At 46.5% G+C, this 17469-nt stretch overlaps 1 protein-coding gene and 1 pseudogene across 5 annotated transcripts in view; both read right to left on the reverse strand.

The window, feature by feature from the left end:
• The window catches only part of EXOC6B (exocyst complex component 6B), a 516821-nt gene that overhangs the window by 18265 nt on the left and 481087 nt on the right, over window positions 1–17469 (reverse strand). The gene's annotated exons all lie outside the window — the stretch shown is intronic.
• On the reverse strand, window positions 13022–17357 carry LOC307111941 (interleukin-6 receptor subunit alpha-like; annotated as a pseudogene). The gene has a single exon. The product of its transcript is annotated as an interleukin-6 receptor subunit alpha-like (transcript).

Raw genomic sequence — 17469 nt, forward strand, 5'->3', positions numbered from 1 at the left:
CGAGTCCACTTTTCTTTTTAGCAATTTAATCCGCGGGTGGAGAACCAACATCTATGAGAACAGAACACAGGTCTGATGCCTAACGAGGTGAAGAAGGAAAGGGATTTTGTTATGTAGCCCTTATACGCTTTTATGTTTTTAATAGAAAAACAGTATATGGAAATGTTTTATATTTTCATATACAGTATAATATTGTATACAATATTCTGCAATTTGCTTTTTCCTTCAATATTGTTTTCAAGATCTATGTTGATCCATGTGAACCTAGTTCATTGATTTTGACTGCAAAATAATGTTCTTTTTTTAAAAAAATATATTTTTTTATTGATTTTTACAGAGTGGAAGGGAGAAGGATAGAGAGTCAGAAACATTGATGAGAGAGAAACATCGATTAGCTGCCTCCTGCACGCCCCCTATTGGGGATCGAGTCCACAACCAAGGTACATGCCCTTGACCAGAATCAAACCCGGAACCCTTCTTCAGTCCACGGGCCAATGCTCCATCCACTGAGCCAAACCAGTTAGGGCAATAATGTTCTTACTGTATAAGCATACTTAAATATACTACAATGTATTTATCAATTAATTCAATGATGGAAATTTGTGCAATTGTGCTTCTGGCTGGTAGGGGAATCTCTGGAGTGCCTGTCTGTACCCACTCAGGGAGTGTAATGAGAAAGGAGAATCAGCCAATCTTTACCACCGTTTACATCAGAAATTATGTAAAATGCCAGGTCACCCAGTGGACCAACTTAAATACCCCCTACATTTTATACCACAGCAAGTGGTACAGAGAAAACTTAGATGGCTAGGACAGGAAAAGTCACTCAATGAGATAACAGAAAGGAAATCCAAATATTCTTGAAAAAGAACATCCACAGGAATAAAGGAAAAAGTGCAGTAATGCTGACCAGAATTAAGATAAAACACAAAATATTTCTCCTCTGAATAGTAATGTCAGGAGATTACATCCTGACATTACTGTTGAGCCTTTGAGAATGGATCAGGAAGTTTCTACAGACTTTTCAAAGCTATCTGAGGTTGCCCAGAGAAGGGCAAGCGCTGCTTCCATACCATTCTCCTCGATTTCCTTGAATCTGAATAGACCGTCTCTGAAATTTTCCAAGTAAATTTCATATATTACAATAGCATTTGAGTTGAGTGGGAAGAAGAAATTATGAGAATAAAGAAATCTTGTGTGAGAGTTTGATGCCATTCTTAGAGATCCTAGGATGGAAATACTTCTCTTATTCTGCACAGATAAGCCCAATCTTCTAATTTCTTATATGGCCAGAGCAATAAGGACTTTGGTCTTTGATGGCATGGGAGCCTTTATCCACACTAGGTCTTTGTGTTTATTATCTCTGGGTTATAGTATGGCTTGTGAGGTCTCAAATAACTCATTACAGTTTTCTGGCTCAGTTTCCCAATCAGTTATATGAATTGGTTAAAAACATACTCCAATTTATTGTATAAGGGTATGAAGAGACATATAGTAAAGTGAAGGCACTTATAGTTAATACTATTATCACAGGGTATCATTATTATTCAAAAATATATTTTTTAAAAGCAACTAAACATTACCCTTCATGAACTCTGAAGCAACAGAAATTGTCTGACTTTTGCTCCTTGTAGACCGGAGCCCTTGACTCTCATCCAAGTTACAACTCTCTTCTCCCAACCTCCGAGCCATCATGTCCATATTCTGTGTTAGCCATCTGGATGTTCTCCAGATTAGATTTGTCCATGTGGCTTGTTCCCCGGAAGATGAGTTCCTTCAAGGGCCAGATCATAAGCAGTGTTGTTTTTTTTGTGTTTTTTTTTTTTTTGAGGAGATCATTCACAGTTGAAATATATGAGCCAACTGTGGGAAAAACAACCTATTCTTTTACCTGAGATCTCTCCCATGTCTGCAAGAAAATCACCCAAAAGTAGATACCATGGCACATTGGCCAATCACCGTCACGTTGTTTTAAACAGTCCCCTTGACTAGTTCTCTTGTCTGGTGACATTCCTGAATTGAAGGTGTCCTCTTTAGCAGATAAATCTTCCCAACATCTTCCCCTGTCCCCTTTTAAGGATCTCAAACACTTTACAACATGGGGCTGGTGGCAGAGAGTGGGAGGTTTAGGAGATCCTCAGAGTTCCAAAGAGGAATGGTGTTGAGGCAAATCACCTCATTCTGCATAGGAGATGTAGTCAGTTCAGGATTTCCATCGTTTCTTACTTATGTGTCCCTGGGCAAGATACTAAGTGGAAATAATAATGCCTACTCTAGTAGTGCCTAGCACAGCATAAATGCTCATCAAATATTTGTGATGATGACTATGAATAAGAAGAAAGTGACAATGAAGTTGACCAACTCATTTCCGCCTTCGCAACTTCGCTCTGATTTGGAATGCTACCCTCATTGTTTTGACCTATCCAGGTCCTTCCCATTCTAAAGAGACCCTAAAGAAACCTTCTTCAATCAGCTCCAGGCACAATACCCCTTTTGGTAGTATCACAGTCTATCTCATCCTAATTATTTCTTATGTCTGGCCTCCCCAAGGATATTGTAGGCTACTTAAGGGCAGGACCTTTTTATCTGCTTTGACCTAGCATGGGTCTGGGCTCATGTTAGCTAAGAAATATCTGGTATCAAGCACAGTCCAGAAGGTTTATATTTCCTGGTCACAGAGTGGTACCAAGCACAGTACAAAGGGAATTCCACAGCTAACAGCTGCACCTTCTTTGCTGATCAAATCCTCTGGACTTTATCACCACATATTACTAAAAATGGTCTTATGCTGGCTGAAGGGGTGGAAAGGAGTACGGGGTTCTAGACGCTGGTTTGAGATTTACCACTTGCCATGGATAATTCACTAAGCAATTATTCCTGCTCTAGATATCAGGGCACTAGTTATATTTCCACACTCCCAAGAGGTCCGTAGAGGTACAGCAGAGGTGAGTTCCGCAAGCATGGCGGTACTGGCCCAGACACTCTGGACTGCCATGGAATTGGGTTTAGGGCAGATGAGAGTTGGTAAAAAAAATTATCATGGCCACTGCTATTCTGTAAGCCACTGATGCTCAGGATATGGACACCATTCTGCTCATACACGCTTCCTCTATAAGCTTCTGGAATTCTCTGGCCTGCAGGCACCTTTGAAAATGGGATGGGAACCACAGTTCAGCCCAACAAAGGAGGGGAACTTCTGACAAGGTTCTATCCAGAACTGTCTTCAGCTTTCTCTGGTACCAGCAACATCCTCCTCATTCATCTTCCTGTCAGGCAGGAGCATAGGCACTCTGGCCCTTCAGCTGATAAGCACCTTCAGGCCTGTGGCGTTGGTCTCCTCGGTGCTTAGCATGGTGTGGTGGGCAGAAAGGGGCTGACTGACTGATGCTTGTGAGGGAGCATCACCGAAGGCCAGTGTCCCGGAAGGCCCTGAGTGCATCGCAGCAAACCCCTCTGCCTAAGGTCTTCTCCAGGGCCTCCCCACCGGGCTCCTTGCTAATCTCTGGGGCAGCAGGACCTGCCTCTCCAAGGCGCTAGTCTCTGCTTTCTGTTGGTGTTTCTCCATGCTCTCCAAAAGGCGGAGAATGGGTGGGAAGGCTCGGCCACAGGATATTGGACTGTTTACAGTTGGCCAGGCCAAGATTAGCATGAGCACAACATATGCCAAGTTCATTGGAAGTTACATTTTCCCTTTGTTTACACATTAAAGGGGAGAAGACCAGAAGGAAAAAAAAAAAGCAGGTGACCTCCTGGTAACCTCACCCGTCTGTAAGAGGCTGCTGCCCTCACCTCTGAATGAACTTTCAGATTATCTCAGACAAGATTCACCTTGCGCTGAACTTGTACGCCTGCTCTGAAGCCCCCAGTCACGTAGCTGTGATTAAACATTACAGAGTGGCCATAAATTTACAGAAGTATTATTGTGGCTTGCTTTCCTCTTTCTTCTTTGGGAGAGGAAGAGAGCAATGGGTTTAGGGTGGGGGGAGTTAAAAAAAGGGAAACGTAGTGAAACAAACAGTTCCTTTTCACAGTTCTGAACAAAAGAGAAAACATTGCAGATAGGTGTCCCAGAAAGAAGGGGAAAAGAAATTTGGCCATGTGAGAGGAATTAAAGTTCTAGAAGACTTCAAAAACCCCAAACTCAACAAAATAGCCTCGGTGCTCTGCTCCCATTTCCAGGCAACCTGAAAGTTCGCAGGTGAAAGCCAGACGTGCTCTGCCATGCCCCTGGCCTGTCTGAAGGGTGTCCCTGCAGCAAGACTTCTGCCCTAGAGAGTGTTGCTCATCCTTGGGTTTGCCCTACAGGATGGGGCAAATGGACAGGGAAGCAGGCAGGGGAGAGAAGACTGCAAAACACAGTTTGTTTTGTTCTTTGAGCTGCTGTGAGCGAGGAGGACGCCCTAACATCTGGGACGTTTAAAAGGAGATTGGACAAAGACTAGACCGTATTCTAGAGGAAACACCCTGAAGCTATACCCAGGAGACTGACCAGATGACCTCAGAACATTTATTTCTATGATTCACTGTTTTATACTTAAAGTAGGAAGAGAAATGGATATTCCACTTAAGTAAAGTTTGCTAAATCCTCTAGGATTCCAAAGCCAAGATACGCCTGCAGACGCCTGTGCTGGTCATTAAACAATGAGACCTCTATAACCAGAAAGGCCACGGAGTGCTCTATGTGATCCAGACGAATTGTAAGAAGTGGTCAGGAAGCCAGACTGAGGTGACAGGCTCTGGCCAGCAAAGCCACCTTTGGAAAGGAGTCATTCGGTCTCTGGTTACCCTATGGCAGTGACAGGGGTGCTAAAGAGGCTCATTGTTTCTACAGTTGGCAAGGCCTCGTCCATAAACGTAGCAAAGCCCAGAGTCCATCACACAAGGGAAGCAGCCGATGGCTTAGCTCAGCTCCTACTCTCGGCAAGTCTCTCATTTCTTGTACGAACCCGCCAGGAGTCAGAAACTGCCCTCTGGAAATGCTCAGGCGTTGCCTCTGATACACTGAGTTGAGCTGGGAAGTGAAATGTCCATGCAGCTAGGACAGTCTTGGGAATGTTTACGTTTGCCATGGGAGTTCTGAAGTCACCCTCTGGTCCCGAGGGGCAACCAGTCTCCAAAGCCCTAGTTTGGACTTGGAGAAGAAAAAGAATGGGTTCTTGTCTCTCAAGATGAGTTCTGTGTTTGGTGGTAAGTCCAGGAGTGTGAACATATGGAGGCTGGGATATGAGAATCATGGGAGAGCCGTGAGAGCACGCAGGGGGCTGTACTGAAGCGGACAGCCTGAAATCAGGCCAACAATCGCTCAACACACAGGTACCAGCCAAGGGCAATGAGACAGACTCAATAGGGCAGCCAGGAACCAGGAAGGCATACACAAGAGGAGGAAAGGCAAATATGTACCAAGAGCTAGAAAACACAAGATTAGATTGTTGGGTGGAAACTTGGGGAGAGGGGAAAGCATAATAAAAGTTGCAATTGTTGAGAGCTGAAAGTGGGCCAGTCACTGTATGAAATTAAGTGCCGTAGGGCACTGTCTCACTTAATGTTCATCTAAGAGGAAGATACTATTACTATGCCAATGTTAAAGATAAGAAAATTGAGGCACAGACCAATTAAGCAATTGCTCAAAACCACACTATAATAAGGAAGTCAGAATCTGAACCCAGGCCTATCTGCTTCAATGCATTTTAAAATATGAGAGTATAATCTTGAAACTAAAGAGAAATCTACAAAAGTTCATGCTGGTCAGATGGAATGAAATGTCCTCTTCCTTTCCCTACCATCCTTCAGGCGCTGCTTAAGTGTTCATCTCCTATAGGAAACCTTGACTACTACTATCAGCTGCTGAGATTTATCCTTTCTCTGAACTCTATTTGTACTTATTGTTTATGGGACACAGGAAGCACTATATCACAACTTTTCTATTCCTCCAACTGTTTGTCCCTCACAACCGAGCAACTGATTATGTCAGTAAACTAGATGCGGATATAGAAAGAAACCTAAGTGTTTTGTTTGTTATCTCCCAGAATAGAAAGTCAATTCTTTGAGGCCTGAGGTCCACAATGCCTAGTACAGCAGGGGACACACAGTGGGACCTTAGTATATTTGTGACCAAATTCCAAGAAACCAAAAAAATCCCTCAATGTACACAATAAGGAAGCATTTTCTAATGAAGAGAGTTGTTCATTAGTGGAATGTTCTAGAGTGGAGGGTATAGGAATATGGATATGAGAGTAGACTAAGCCCTACTTCTTTTGTGTATAACCCCCCCCAAATATGTAGCTTTACTGCATTATTTCTTTATAAAAACAACATATGCTCTTGGCAAAAATAAAAAAAATTAAATACCTCTTTAACTCAAAAAAGGATAGCGAGGAACCTATCACCTATAATCTCATCTCCCAGGGATAATAACTGCCGATGATTTGGTATCTTGCATGCTCTTAAAAGCTGACTATTTTTCAGTAATAAAACATAAAATCCTTTACATTTTTAAAGACTCTATAGTGTCTATTTTTAATGGCTGTATACCATACGAAGTTGAACAAATCCCCTGCTGGTAGATATTTTGTGTTGTTGTTTTTTCCCTCCAACCCTTTACCACTCAATGTCTTGATGAAATACTTGCAAATACATCTTGGTGCATTTCTTCAATGGCTCCCTTAGGAAATGACACAAGCTGCACTATAGTACAGTGGTTTAAAGTGTTGACTCTCTCCAGACAGCCCAAGTTGGGTTCCTAGCTCTTCCATTTATCTGCTTTGTGATCTTGGGCAAGTGATCGAACTTCTCTACAATCCAGTTTATCATCTATATAACAGGGATAAGTAGTACATATATCATAGGGTTGCTGTGTGGATTGAATAAGTTAATTCATGTGAAGCACTTAGTATCATTCCTTCCACACAGTAAATGTGTGGCAAACGTTAGCCATGATGATGTTGATGTTTATGATGATGATAATGTTGATGATGATGATGATGATGATGACTGATAAACTCCTGGAAGCAGGATTCTTGGTTAAAGCTTTTGGTACCCATTGATGAACTGCCCTCCAGAATGGTGTCTCAATTTACTCTCCCATTAGCAGGAATCAGAGTGTTTTTAATGGAAATACCTGAACAGAGCCTACCTGAGCATCTTTTAGAAATGCTAGAGGGGCTATCTCGCTAAGCCAGAAGCTTTATGATCCCTGTCTACCTCATAGTCCCATGCTTCCTTGCCCTATTTCTAAATCATATACATGTAATGAAAATTGGGAGAATATGTGCAAAATTTTGGAATAAAATGTTCTAAGACTCTATCTAACTTGCATTTAGATAGTGCTTTGTATTTTGGAAAATGTTTTCAATTTTATGGCACAAATACCATCTAACTTATTGGTTATGAGAACCTATACTTTCCAACTGGGACAATTAAGGAATGATTAGGTTACAAAATAACTGAAGGGATGCCAGGTTTCATCTTAACCTGTTTCTAGATCAGATCTTAAGACACAGCCTTGCACCCAGGCTGCCTGCACCATTCACCTCACCACTGCCAGATCAAAAGCTCCCTAAGGTTCTCTAATCTTCCACTGTCACTACCAAGCATTCAAAAGTTTCTTCTCTTTGGATCTTACTTGCAACCACAACTATCTATCTCCACTCTCTAGTAACTCTTGTATCAAATCAACACACAGGCAGGAATTAAGGATATAATTTTGTTACCTAAAGTAGCTTGAAATAGTTGTCTCTCACTTCATCAAAGGTGAGCATTTACTAGAATTTGGTAGTGAAAGTTCCTTAGCTGTTTCTATACTACTTCTCCCTGGTCTAAAAAACACTGAAAAATACCCTCCTTCCTTAATTGTTCAGGTTTCTAAAGAAGCAAAGCTCAGCCTGGTGTCTTCAGGACCTCCCTGCATTCTCCATCTTAGCACCGTCCCCTGCTAGTAGGAAGTGTGAGTATTTCACTCTATTGGAAGCTATGCAAGTTTCAGCCAAAGACCCAATGCAGATACATGCTCACAGCAGAAAAGAACAAGTGGATTACTTAAAAAATGGGCTCTAGTTATGTTTCTGATCATTACAGCATCTGCTGAAGTAAAGGCTCTGTCACATGGGAGAATGAGTGCTATAATCCGTGTCCTGATGTTACAATCAAGACAAGTGTACTGGTAATAATACAATTATGGGAATTTGAATACACTTTTACTAGTACTTACCAATGACCACAATCAAGGCAGTCCCTTTTTCTTAAAATATACTAGTAGCCCGTTTGCACGAAGATTCGTGCAATAGACCTTCATTCACCTGGCTGCCTGCACCAGTTTTCTGCCGGCACCAGGGACCCAGGCCTTGGCTGTGGCCACCGCCTTCTGCCTTTTTCAGGGTCGGGGCTTGGCCCCGGGCGGTGGCCTTGGGCTCCGTGGCACCCAACATCCTTGCTAAGGATCGCAGGAGCCGACCCCCAGTGCTTTCCTGCGATCCATGTAGGCTGCCCACTGGTGCCCAAGGCCGGGAAAGCCTCCGCCCCAGGCTTTCCTGGCCTTGGGCTCGCCGCACCCAGCGTCCCTGCTACCGATCATAGGAGCCGACCCCCAGTGGTTTCCTGCGATCGGTGCAGGGTCCCCGCTGGTGCCCAGGGCCCGGAAAGCCTCGGCCCCTGGGACCCCCGGGAGCGGCGGGAGGGGCCGGGCCACGCCCCCCCAGGTGGAGGATCAACCCCGGGACCCCCAGGAGGGGTGGTATGGGCCCGGCCACGCCCCCCGGGGTGCCGATGGCCCCAGGCACCCCCGGGAGCGGCGGCATGGGCCCGGCCATGCCCCCCCAGGTGGACGATCAACCCCGGGACCCCCGGGAGGGGTGGGAGGGGCTCGGCCACGCCCCCCCGGGGTGCCGATGGCCCCAGGCACCCCGGGGAGCGGCGGCATGGGCCCGGCCACGCCCCCCGGGGTGCCGATCACCCCAGGCACCCCCCGGGAGCGAGGCGGCATGGGCCCGGCCACTGGGCACCACCATCTTGATCTTCTCAACGGCGGATATGCCACCCGGAGTCCCACCCCCAGCCTCCTGCCGGCCCAATCGTGGGAATAGCGGAGGTGCGGTCAATTTGCATGTTTCTCTATTATAAGGTAAGATGGTACTTAATTTTGGTCTTCAGTGATGAAATTTTCATATTCTTGCTCTTTACATTCAAATATAATGCACCCAATGCTGCTGCTATGTACAGATTATGCAGGCACAACTTTTTAAAAACCTACTATAAATAGTAAAGCTTTCTTTTGATGGGCATCTGTAGCAGTCACTTTCATGTGTGTTGTTCTTTTGGGTCCTAAACATTTGCTTGTCCTCAGCCTCCTCCCTAGTTCTCTCTGGTTTGTTTGCAGACAGTATTTTTAGCATCTGATCAATTACCCTGTATGTGAAATTGAAACGCTAGGAGGACTACGAAGGAAAAAGATACTGCTTCTGCCCTCAAGGAGTCTAGAATTTAGTTGGGGATCCAGACCAACATCTTTAAGTCAATAAAAGTACCACTTTTAGGGATGGAATTTTGTTAACTTTGCATTAATGCTAAGTAACATGAGGGTATCGGTGTGTGGTAAGGCACGGATCACCACAGAAGGTTTAGAAGGAAGAGCAGTGGAAATGACAATGTCTTGTTCATACTGGACACCCATTTCCTAGAACAGTGCCTGACCCGTAACAGACACCCAATACACATCTGTAGGACATCTCTCCTCCTGACCTGCCATCTGTGTCAAAGCTAAGGGACCAGGTGTTTTCCAGGCCATCTGCCTTCCCAAAGGGCCCCAAGTCATTACAGTTTCCATCAGGTTGTGCAGTTTTCTGGCAGTCGCCCCAGAGGGGCGATGCCTCAGCTAACAAGTCAGTGTGTGCTGCTTCTCCGGGGACAGTGTCCCTGGGAGCTTGGTGTGCACATCTAACGAGACTGGGTTTTCTGGTGGGTGGGGGAAGCAGCAAGGCGGTGATGCAGGTCTGCAGGGGTGAACTGGTTTCCTCAGCAAAGCAAGCGCACCCCCCCCAATAGACACCCCGCGGCTCTCCCCTTTATCAGCAGTCTCTGCTCAGGAGAGGGCATTCCTCCATGAAATCTCTGATACTATGGCTGGGTTACCAGAGAGCACTTGTTTACAAGGGCATTTCCTCCAAGCGTTTTCACTGAGCACATATTTGAGGGTGAGGATTAGGAAAGAGCCACAGGCTGGGTCAAGTGGTTTCCATAGAAGGGAAGACACCACCTCTCTGCCCTCTCCAGGCAGCCACAGCTCCCACTTGTCAGAGCTGAACCCGGAAAGCGGTACCGTTTTACTTTCCTCCCGCTGCCCCTGAAATGCATCCTGTCTGCACCAACTGCCTGGGCACCTGCAACTCCTAAGGCTCATCCCTCAGTGGACCAGCTTCACGCCCGCCTTGAGGAGAAATACAGATGCGCCAACAAGTGATACTGGGAAAAGCCATTCTAGTCCTGGACTCAATGTCTCCATCTATAAAATGAAACTTTGGGGCTAATTAAGTTATTTTTCTTAATTTTAGAAATTGTTTATTTCACTTACAATTTTCACTTTAAATGCAAAATAGTTGATAAAAAGAAAAAAAAATTTGAAAACATATTATACTGACCCTTTGCCCCATATAGACACATCAGCCTTCGGAATTTGCTTTTAGGTAATTAGGTAAAAAATAAAAACAAACTTAAAACTATTCTTTCTCTCCAAAAGAAAAAAATTGAGGTACTTATTTAACAGATGTGTGATCTCCATCCAAAAATGGTTTCTCTATTAATTAACAGCCTTGCTACATGTGGTCCCAATCCGTTCCTTCTAAAGCAGATCTTTGTTCGAGCACATGTTCATAAAACTGACAATGTTCCTTAATAATCATTAAGGTTGCAAAATAATATTGAATGTCAACTGTAATTGAAAAAAATAAAATAAAAATTAGCAAGTTAAAAAAAATCATTAAGGTTGCCATAGAAACACAGGGGGCTAGCACCAGACCTCACAGCGGATATACTGCTGGGAGGGCCTTTAGGGGACGCTCAGGAGAACCCGACAGCTGGCCTTCCAGCCACAGCCCCGCTGCCCACACAGGAAAGCTGGGTTCCGTGCTCATGGTCTGGAGGATCAACACTTGCCCCTGCTTCGCCAAATTAAGATAAATTTCTCACCAACTCCACCTGGAGCTGGACGCCAGACTCCTCCCCAGCTGAGTCAACCTTAGAGGAGGCAATACAGCTCAGCACCAAGCAGCAGGGAAGACATTCCTGAACATTCTGTAGGAAACCCACAAACCATCATCACTCCCTGCCTGCTCCACTGGGCCCTGTTCTCCACCAGGTGGACTCCCACCCCAGTCCCAGCAGCAGATTCCACACCTTCTAATGGTGTTTCCTGACCCCCCTTCCCTCCAGGAGAGCAGGAACCTCAAGACAAAGTGAGCCCAGAGCCTGGCGGGAAACCACGGGGACGTGGGCTCCATCAGAGCAAAGGGCTCTCTGAGTCACCAATGGCTTTGTTGACACAGCTAATGCCACCCCCTGACATTTGAAAAACAATAGTTTGTTAATGCTACAAGAATTAATGACCACTTTAGTTTAGACCTTGAACCAACCAGCATGTTTTTAATTTTTCCAACCCAGCAGGATAAGCTGTCATGTTTAATATAAATTGTCACCATCCCAACATTTCACATCTGGCTGTGTGGCAGACTGCTACATGTATTGGGTGAGTAACATCATTGAGGATAAAAGGCAGTACACGAACTGCAGAAACACAAGTAAGAACGGCCACTGACCATGGGCACTAACCACAGATTCCAGGACAGAGAAAGCTTAGGGTGGATACCTGCGCACACCGAGCAAAGCCCACAACCCAGAGAAGACGAATAGTTTTCCTTCATTTACACTAGCTTCTAAAAATGTAAAGGGAAAAAAAAAGCCTCTTCAGTAATAATAATAAAAGGCAGCCCGTTACAATAATAAGGAAAGCAATAGCAAGTTGAGATCAAAGCTGCCTCGCTCTCAGCACTCATGAGCTACCTGGATTTCACATCTTCCACTAGCGCGTCTCCCTCCCGGCTTGGGGAGTATTACATATGGTTGAAACCTTTATAAAGAGTTAAAGAACCATGGGCAGAATCACCCTTTCTCATTTTTTTATATTTGCCTTTGACAGCATTTTTGCTGTTCCCAAAGAAACTTTATAGAAAAAAAACCACACACCTGAGACGGGGTCTGAAACTTGACAGACAAAGCCAGCAATGACAACACAGCTTGCCCAAGGTAGTAACAGCTTGAACACAGCAAACAGTAAATACAACACGGTCATTTTCATCCTTTGCCACCTGTCTGGTTGTTTTTCTAAAAGGGTCAAGTTTGTGGTCTGGTAAATTTTTGGTCTGTGGTTACACAACTGATTTTAATCACAGCTTCATTCTGGGACACCCCGTGATACTTGAGGGTACTTGTCTGGGTAACCACTCTCATCACTGAATTGTCAAAGCCTGGACAGAAAAGTGAGCTGAAGTGGGCTAGTCTCAGAGCCACGGCTAGACATTTAGCCGGAGCTTCAATACCAGCTGAACTGAATCAAAGTCAAGGAACTAAATAAGAGGAAGGCACCAAGGGGGATTTTTAAAGAATCTTCCTCCTTCTCATAACCAGGGCCCATGGCTGTTGGGGTGGGGATTTTCAACTGACCCCGCTTGGTGGTGGGGGGCCAGCTTCCCAGCATCACCCCCAGAAGCTGGACATCGTGTCCTTCACAACCCCTGGGGGGAGCAGTCATAAGCTGCTTTCCCCTAAATTAGAGAAGCAGACAATTGTTTTGTTTTCACTTTTTAAGACAAAAACAAAATTTAGAATGAAACCAGAGTCTCTTCTCTAATCGGGCAGAATAATTTTTTCTCCTCCTCTTTTTCACTTGACTCAGTTTTGTGCCAAACAAAGAGACTGTAGTTCTCCCCAAGTTATTTACCTACGGATCCTCCCTCCGCTAATACGGGATCTTCCACCCTATCAAGAAAAAAATAGCACTTCTTTAAAAGCCACATTAAAATACATTCTTGCCGGGTTCTTCTGTCTTTTCACATAAATATTTTCTTCCCTCGTTATACTCAGGCTCAGGTGAGTGATGTGTGAGTCACACATTTGATCTCACCAATGGCAGGAGCCCTCCCCCAGTGCCAGTTCTCCTTTGGGGATGGGGGACAAGGAGGAAGGAGAACATTGATTTTCAGAGGCTGCGTCTCACCCCGCTCCATTATTATGAGTGGAGACCCTGTCCCCACGCCGCTACTTCCTCTCTGCTTCCCTCCTCCCGAAGTCCTAGGATCCAGAGAGGGAAACTGAGTCGGTGCAGGTGCTTCTGGATTCAGCAGGTGCCCAGTGTTAACATACACAGTTACCAAAATCCTAATGAGGAACTAATTGCAATTCCACTTTAAACCACCTGGTCCTGAGAGACTGTTCACCCCCCTCAGCTGTTTGCCAGTGTGGGGAGGAAAGGCAGTCCAGAGCTTCCCCAGCCTGGGCGACTGATGAAACGCCATCCTCAGGCCTAGGAAAACTGAACTGCAAAGGGTTCCAAGAGTTTGAACTAGAAGATGAAACTGTGCAGTGGGCCAGGAGAGAGGCGAGTGGGGGTGTCTTTAGCTGGAAATCCGCCCTACCTCCTGAGGGTGTGGCTGAGGAGCTGTGTCAGGTGTGCAGTGGCCAGCAGCTTGTCCACAGGAAGCCCAGGGCCCGAGGCCTCTGCAGATGCCTGGCTCTGCCCTGAGTTCCAGGGGGCTCTTGACACCACTCTCTGCGCAGGGCCAGAGTTCACTGTGACCCCTGCAGGCAGGGCTTTGGGGAAGAGTGTTTCAAAAACTCAACCACCTCTTCCTTCTGAACAGGTGCAGCAGCAAACCTGTTTTCACCCAGCATAGAACCTTCTGTAACAGCGAAGCCAGAGGCCCCACGCACCTGAGATGAGCTGAAATGACAGTGAGAAGCCAGCTGTGCTTTGTCATCCACACAGTTCCGCAGGCCCGACACCCCAGTCGGCCAGGCACCAGCCAGCCAGCTATTGCGGGAAGAAGTAGTCTCTGTTGCTGATGTCATAGGGCTCTGTGGGCCATTGGCATCAGGTCGGCTGTGCCTCAAGGTGTTATCTGGCCAAGGCTGCTGGCGGACACTGGTGGGAAGAGGGGGGAAGAGCACTGGGGTGGGCTTGGGCCTCTGAGGGACTAGCTGTCCCACAGAATAAGGTGAGTGCATTCTCGTCTTGCCTTCTTTCAGGGCCTGCAGTTTCCATGTCTGCTGGCATCTCAGGACAATGCCAAGGCTTCCTCCAGCCACCAGGAGCGTGTACAGTGCTGTTGGAGAATCTTGCACCGAGAAGCTTGTCGTATCTGCAGAATAATTAGAGGGAATACTTTCATCGTCCTCATTGGCAGTAGGCGCCTTCGTGGCGGGGGACACCTCCGTCGTGGTCTCAGTTGAAAACCTCATGGATTAATACCCTGGCCGGTGTGGCTCAGTTAGTTGGATGTTATCCTGTGCACCAAAAGGTTGCCTGTTCAAGTCCTGGTGAAGGTACATGCCTGGGTTGCAGACTCAATCCCTAGTAGGGGGTGTGCAGGAGGCAGCCAAGTGATGTTTTGCACTCACACAGATGGATGTTTACCTCTTCCTCTTCTCCTCTCCCTTCCTCTCTCTCTGTCCAGAGGGTGTCCATGACCTACTAGCTCCACTCGCTCCATGCCCGAACTCTTCCCGGGCTTGTAGCTGCACCATGTGCCTCAGGCCTCTCCAGGCATCACAGATGGTGCAGTGATGCTGGAGCTCCGTGACACACATGTTGTGAATGTCTTGGACCGTTCAGCCCGGTATCGGAGCTCAAACTGTAGCCTCTAGAAACAGGAATTCCAGGAGGCAGGTCTTGCCAGGTGACAATGAGCCAGCGGTGTTTTCTGTCCACAGCGGTGACGGTGATGTTGATGAGTGGGTCAGGCTGCAGGATTCCCTACCCTTCAAATGTTTGGGGTCTGCTGGACTTGCTGCTGGCACTGGTGGCGACGCACAGGGACACAGCGTAGAAAGAGTTGTCTCCCTCTGGGACTGCCAACTGGCAGGAGAGCTTCTGGGACTCCTGAGAATACTGGCACAGCTCCCGGCAGTCTTCCACGGGACCGTACGGAATCGGAAACATCCTCACCAACAGCACAGCCTTGGTCCCTGGGGAGGGAGGGCTCTGAGGCCACCACTCACAGTGGACGTTGCTGATGGGGCTCTTCCGGAAGCAGGAGAGCTGAGGCTGCTCTGGGGGAACATCCACCAACAGGCACACAGCTCCAACCGGGCGGCCGCCCTGGTGGCATGAGTAGTTTCCAGCGTCGCTGAGCTGCATGGATCTCAGAAGCAGCCTCCTTCCCCAACCAGCCCGTCTGCGGTGGTTCGAGCCTGTCACCTGATTCCTGAGCACCCAGTGAACGTGGCCTTGTCTCCCAGTTCCCCGCCTGGACAGGTCAGGGTAATGCGGGCCCCAGGCCTGCCGGTCAGCACATCGCGCTCCACCTCCAGCGCAGGGCAGCCAGCAGGGTGGTGAGCAGCGCAGAGGACAGCCAGCCTGCTTCCTCCTCCACCAGGAGCCTATGGTCCCAAAGCGGCAGTGGTGGACAGGAACTGGGCGGGCAGGGCGGTGCCTGCGGGCACGCTCAGGCCCCGAGAGCAGCCCTCATCCCCAGGCGGCCTTCTTCGGGCCCTTTTCTAGCTCTGAAACATAATCTTTAAATTGCCATGTTGGCCACTGAGAGGCTGAGGTGGGAAATGAGCCCTCCCCTTCTGGGAGAGCGGTGCTGTCCCGGGAAGAAAAGCCTTTCGGAACCTGGTACAAGGTCAGATGCATTCATTTTCTCACTGACTCGTTAATGAAGACCTATCGTGAATGCCTAGCATGTGCCAAAGAGTGCAAAGCCGTAACAGAAACAAAAACTTTGTCCCTGCTTAAGATGGAACATTCTACCACATGCACTACAGGCCAGGCTTTATGGAGATTTTAATGAGGCACCGTATGCATCACGAGGTTCCCAGGTGATGTGCAGACTTAGGAATGATTTTCAATCACACAACTCCCCACTCCTCACTGCAAATTTAGTATGTGGCCAGGCAGCATAACCGGAGGTCACTGTGAAACCAATGTGATTATGAATAAAAGTATGTTTTGTTTTGTAAACCTCAGAGGCTGTGTGAGGGATTTAGAAGACTGTATGTATATCAGTTTGGTTTACCTGTTCTTTTGGCTTACCTTTCTCTGCCAGCCAGTGTTACCTTATGCTGCTTAAAGTTTTATCCCAATCATTCTTAATGGGGGATTTTCCCCAAACCACGGGGCCCTATACTGCCCTAATGAGTGTCTACCACTGATAGGAGTGTGGAGAGGTGGGGGGAGGCTCCAAGGCCCCATTGCTTTGGAATATGCTAAGGGCATTTCTCCCTTTGGCCCCAGAATGCTGTGTCAGAATGAGTGCTGTTCCAAAGTGGGTCTGGCCTTGGTTGGTACCCCTTTGTAGAAAGATGGCATCTTTGTCCTCGGGGGATCTGAAGCATATTTAGCTGTAGAGACCAAAAACAGTGTTTCAAGGGTGTAATGGTGGCCATCAGCTACCAACATAGCTTTTTATCTTTGTCTGATTCAGCTCTGAGTCCTTCCCATAGTTCCAGCTTCTTGGAGCAGGGCAGGCAGTTTTATGTCTTCTCATAGAGATTTGCTTTAATTGCTAACAGAGATAAACTCAAGTTTCTAACACACACAGGAATAGAACAACCCTAGAAAATAATAGCCCTATAAAAGAGGACTTGGAGTTGCTGGTACTGAGAAGGGATAAAAGAACAGAGTAATAAAAAAAAATTAAATGTCAGTATCAAGCATATTAACTGAACTGACAATCCCTGTGTGAATAATAAAACACCTTCAACTTAATAATACTAAAAATGCATTTGACTTAGATAATAATGGGGGAAATGAACCAAGAATTTGCATCTTGTTTCCGTCCAGGTTTCCCCTCACAACCTCTAATCTTAAGAGAAGCAGAGTTCGAGCTTATTGCATAATCAGCCTTTCAGGGGTGAATGGAGGGAGATGACTCCCAAAGTCTCCTTTTGCACTAAAAGTGAACAAAAAGGCACGCATGCCAGTTGCAGTACATAATGCTTGGGTTAAATATAAAACAGTTCTTACCAGAGTAGAACTTAAGGCACTCGAAGGAGAGACCTTAGGCTATACAGCAGATTATGTTTCAAAAGATGATTGCAACAATACCTCCCATCCCATGCGCTCTTTTGCCAAAGTAACCTTTCCACTCACCCATCAAGAGGTGGAGTCTATTTCCCCTCCCTTTGAATCCGAGGTGGCCCCAGGACTTGTTTTCATCAAAAGAATATAAGGAGTGATGCTGTATACCTTCTAAAGCTGGGCCTCCA

The sequence above is a fragment of the Cnephaeus nilssonii genome (genome assembly GCF_951640355.1).
Source record: "Cnephaeus nilssonii genome assembly, chromosome: 15".
Lineage (NCBI taxonomy): Eukaryota > Metazoa > Chordata > Mammalia > Chiroptera > Vespertilionidae > Cnephaeus > Cnephaeus nilssonii.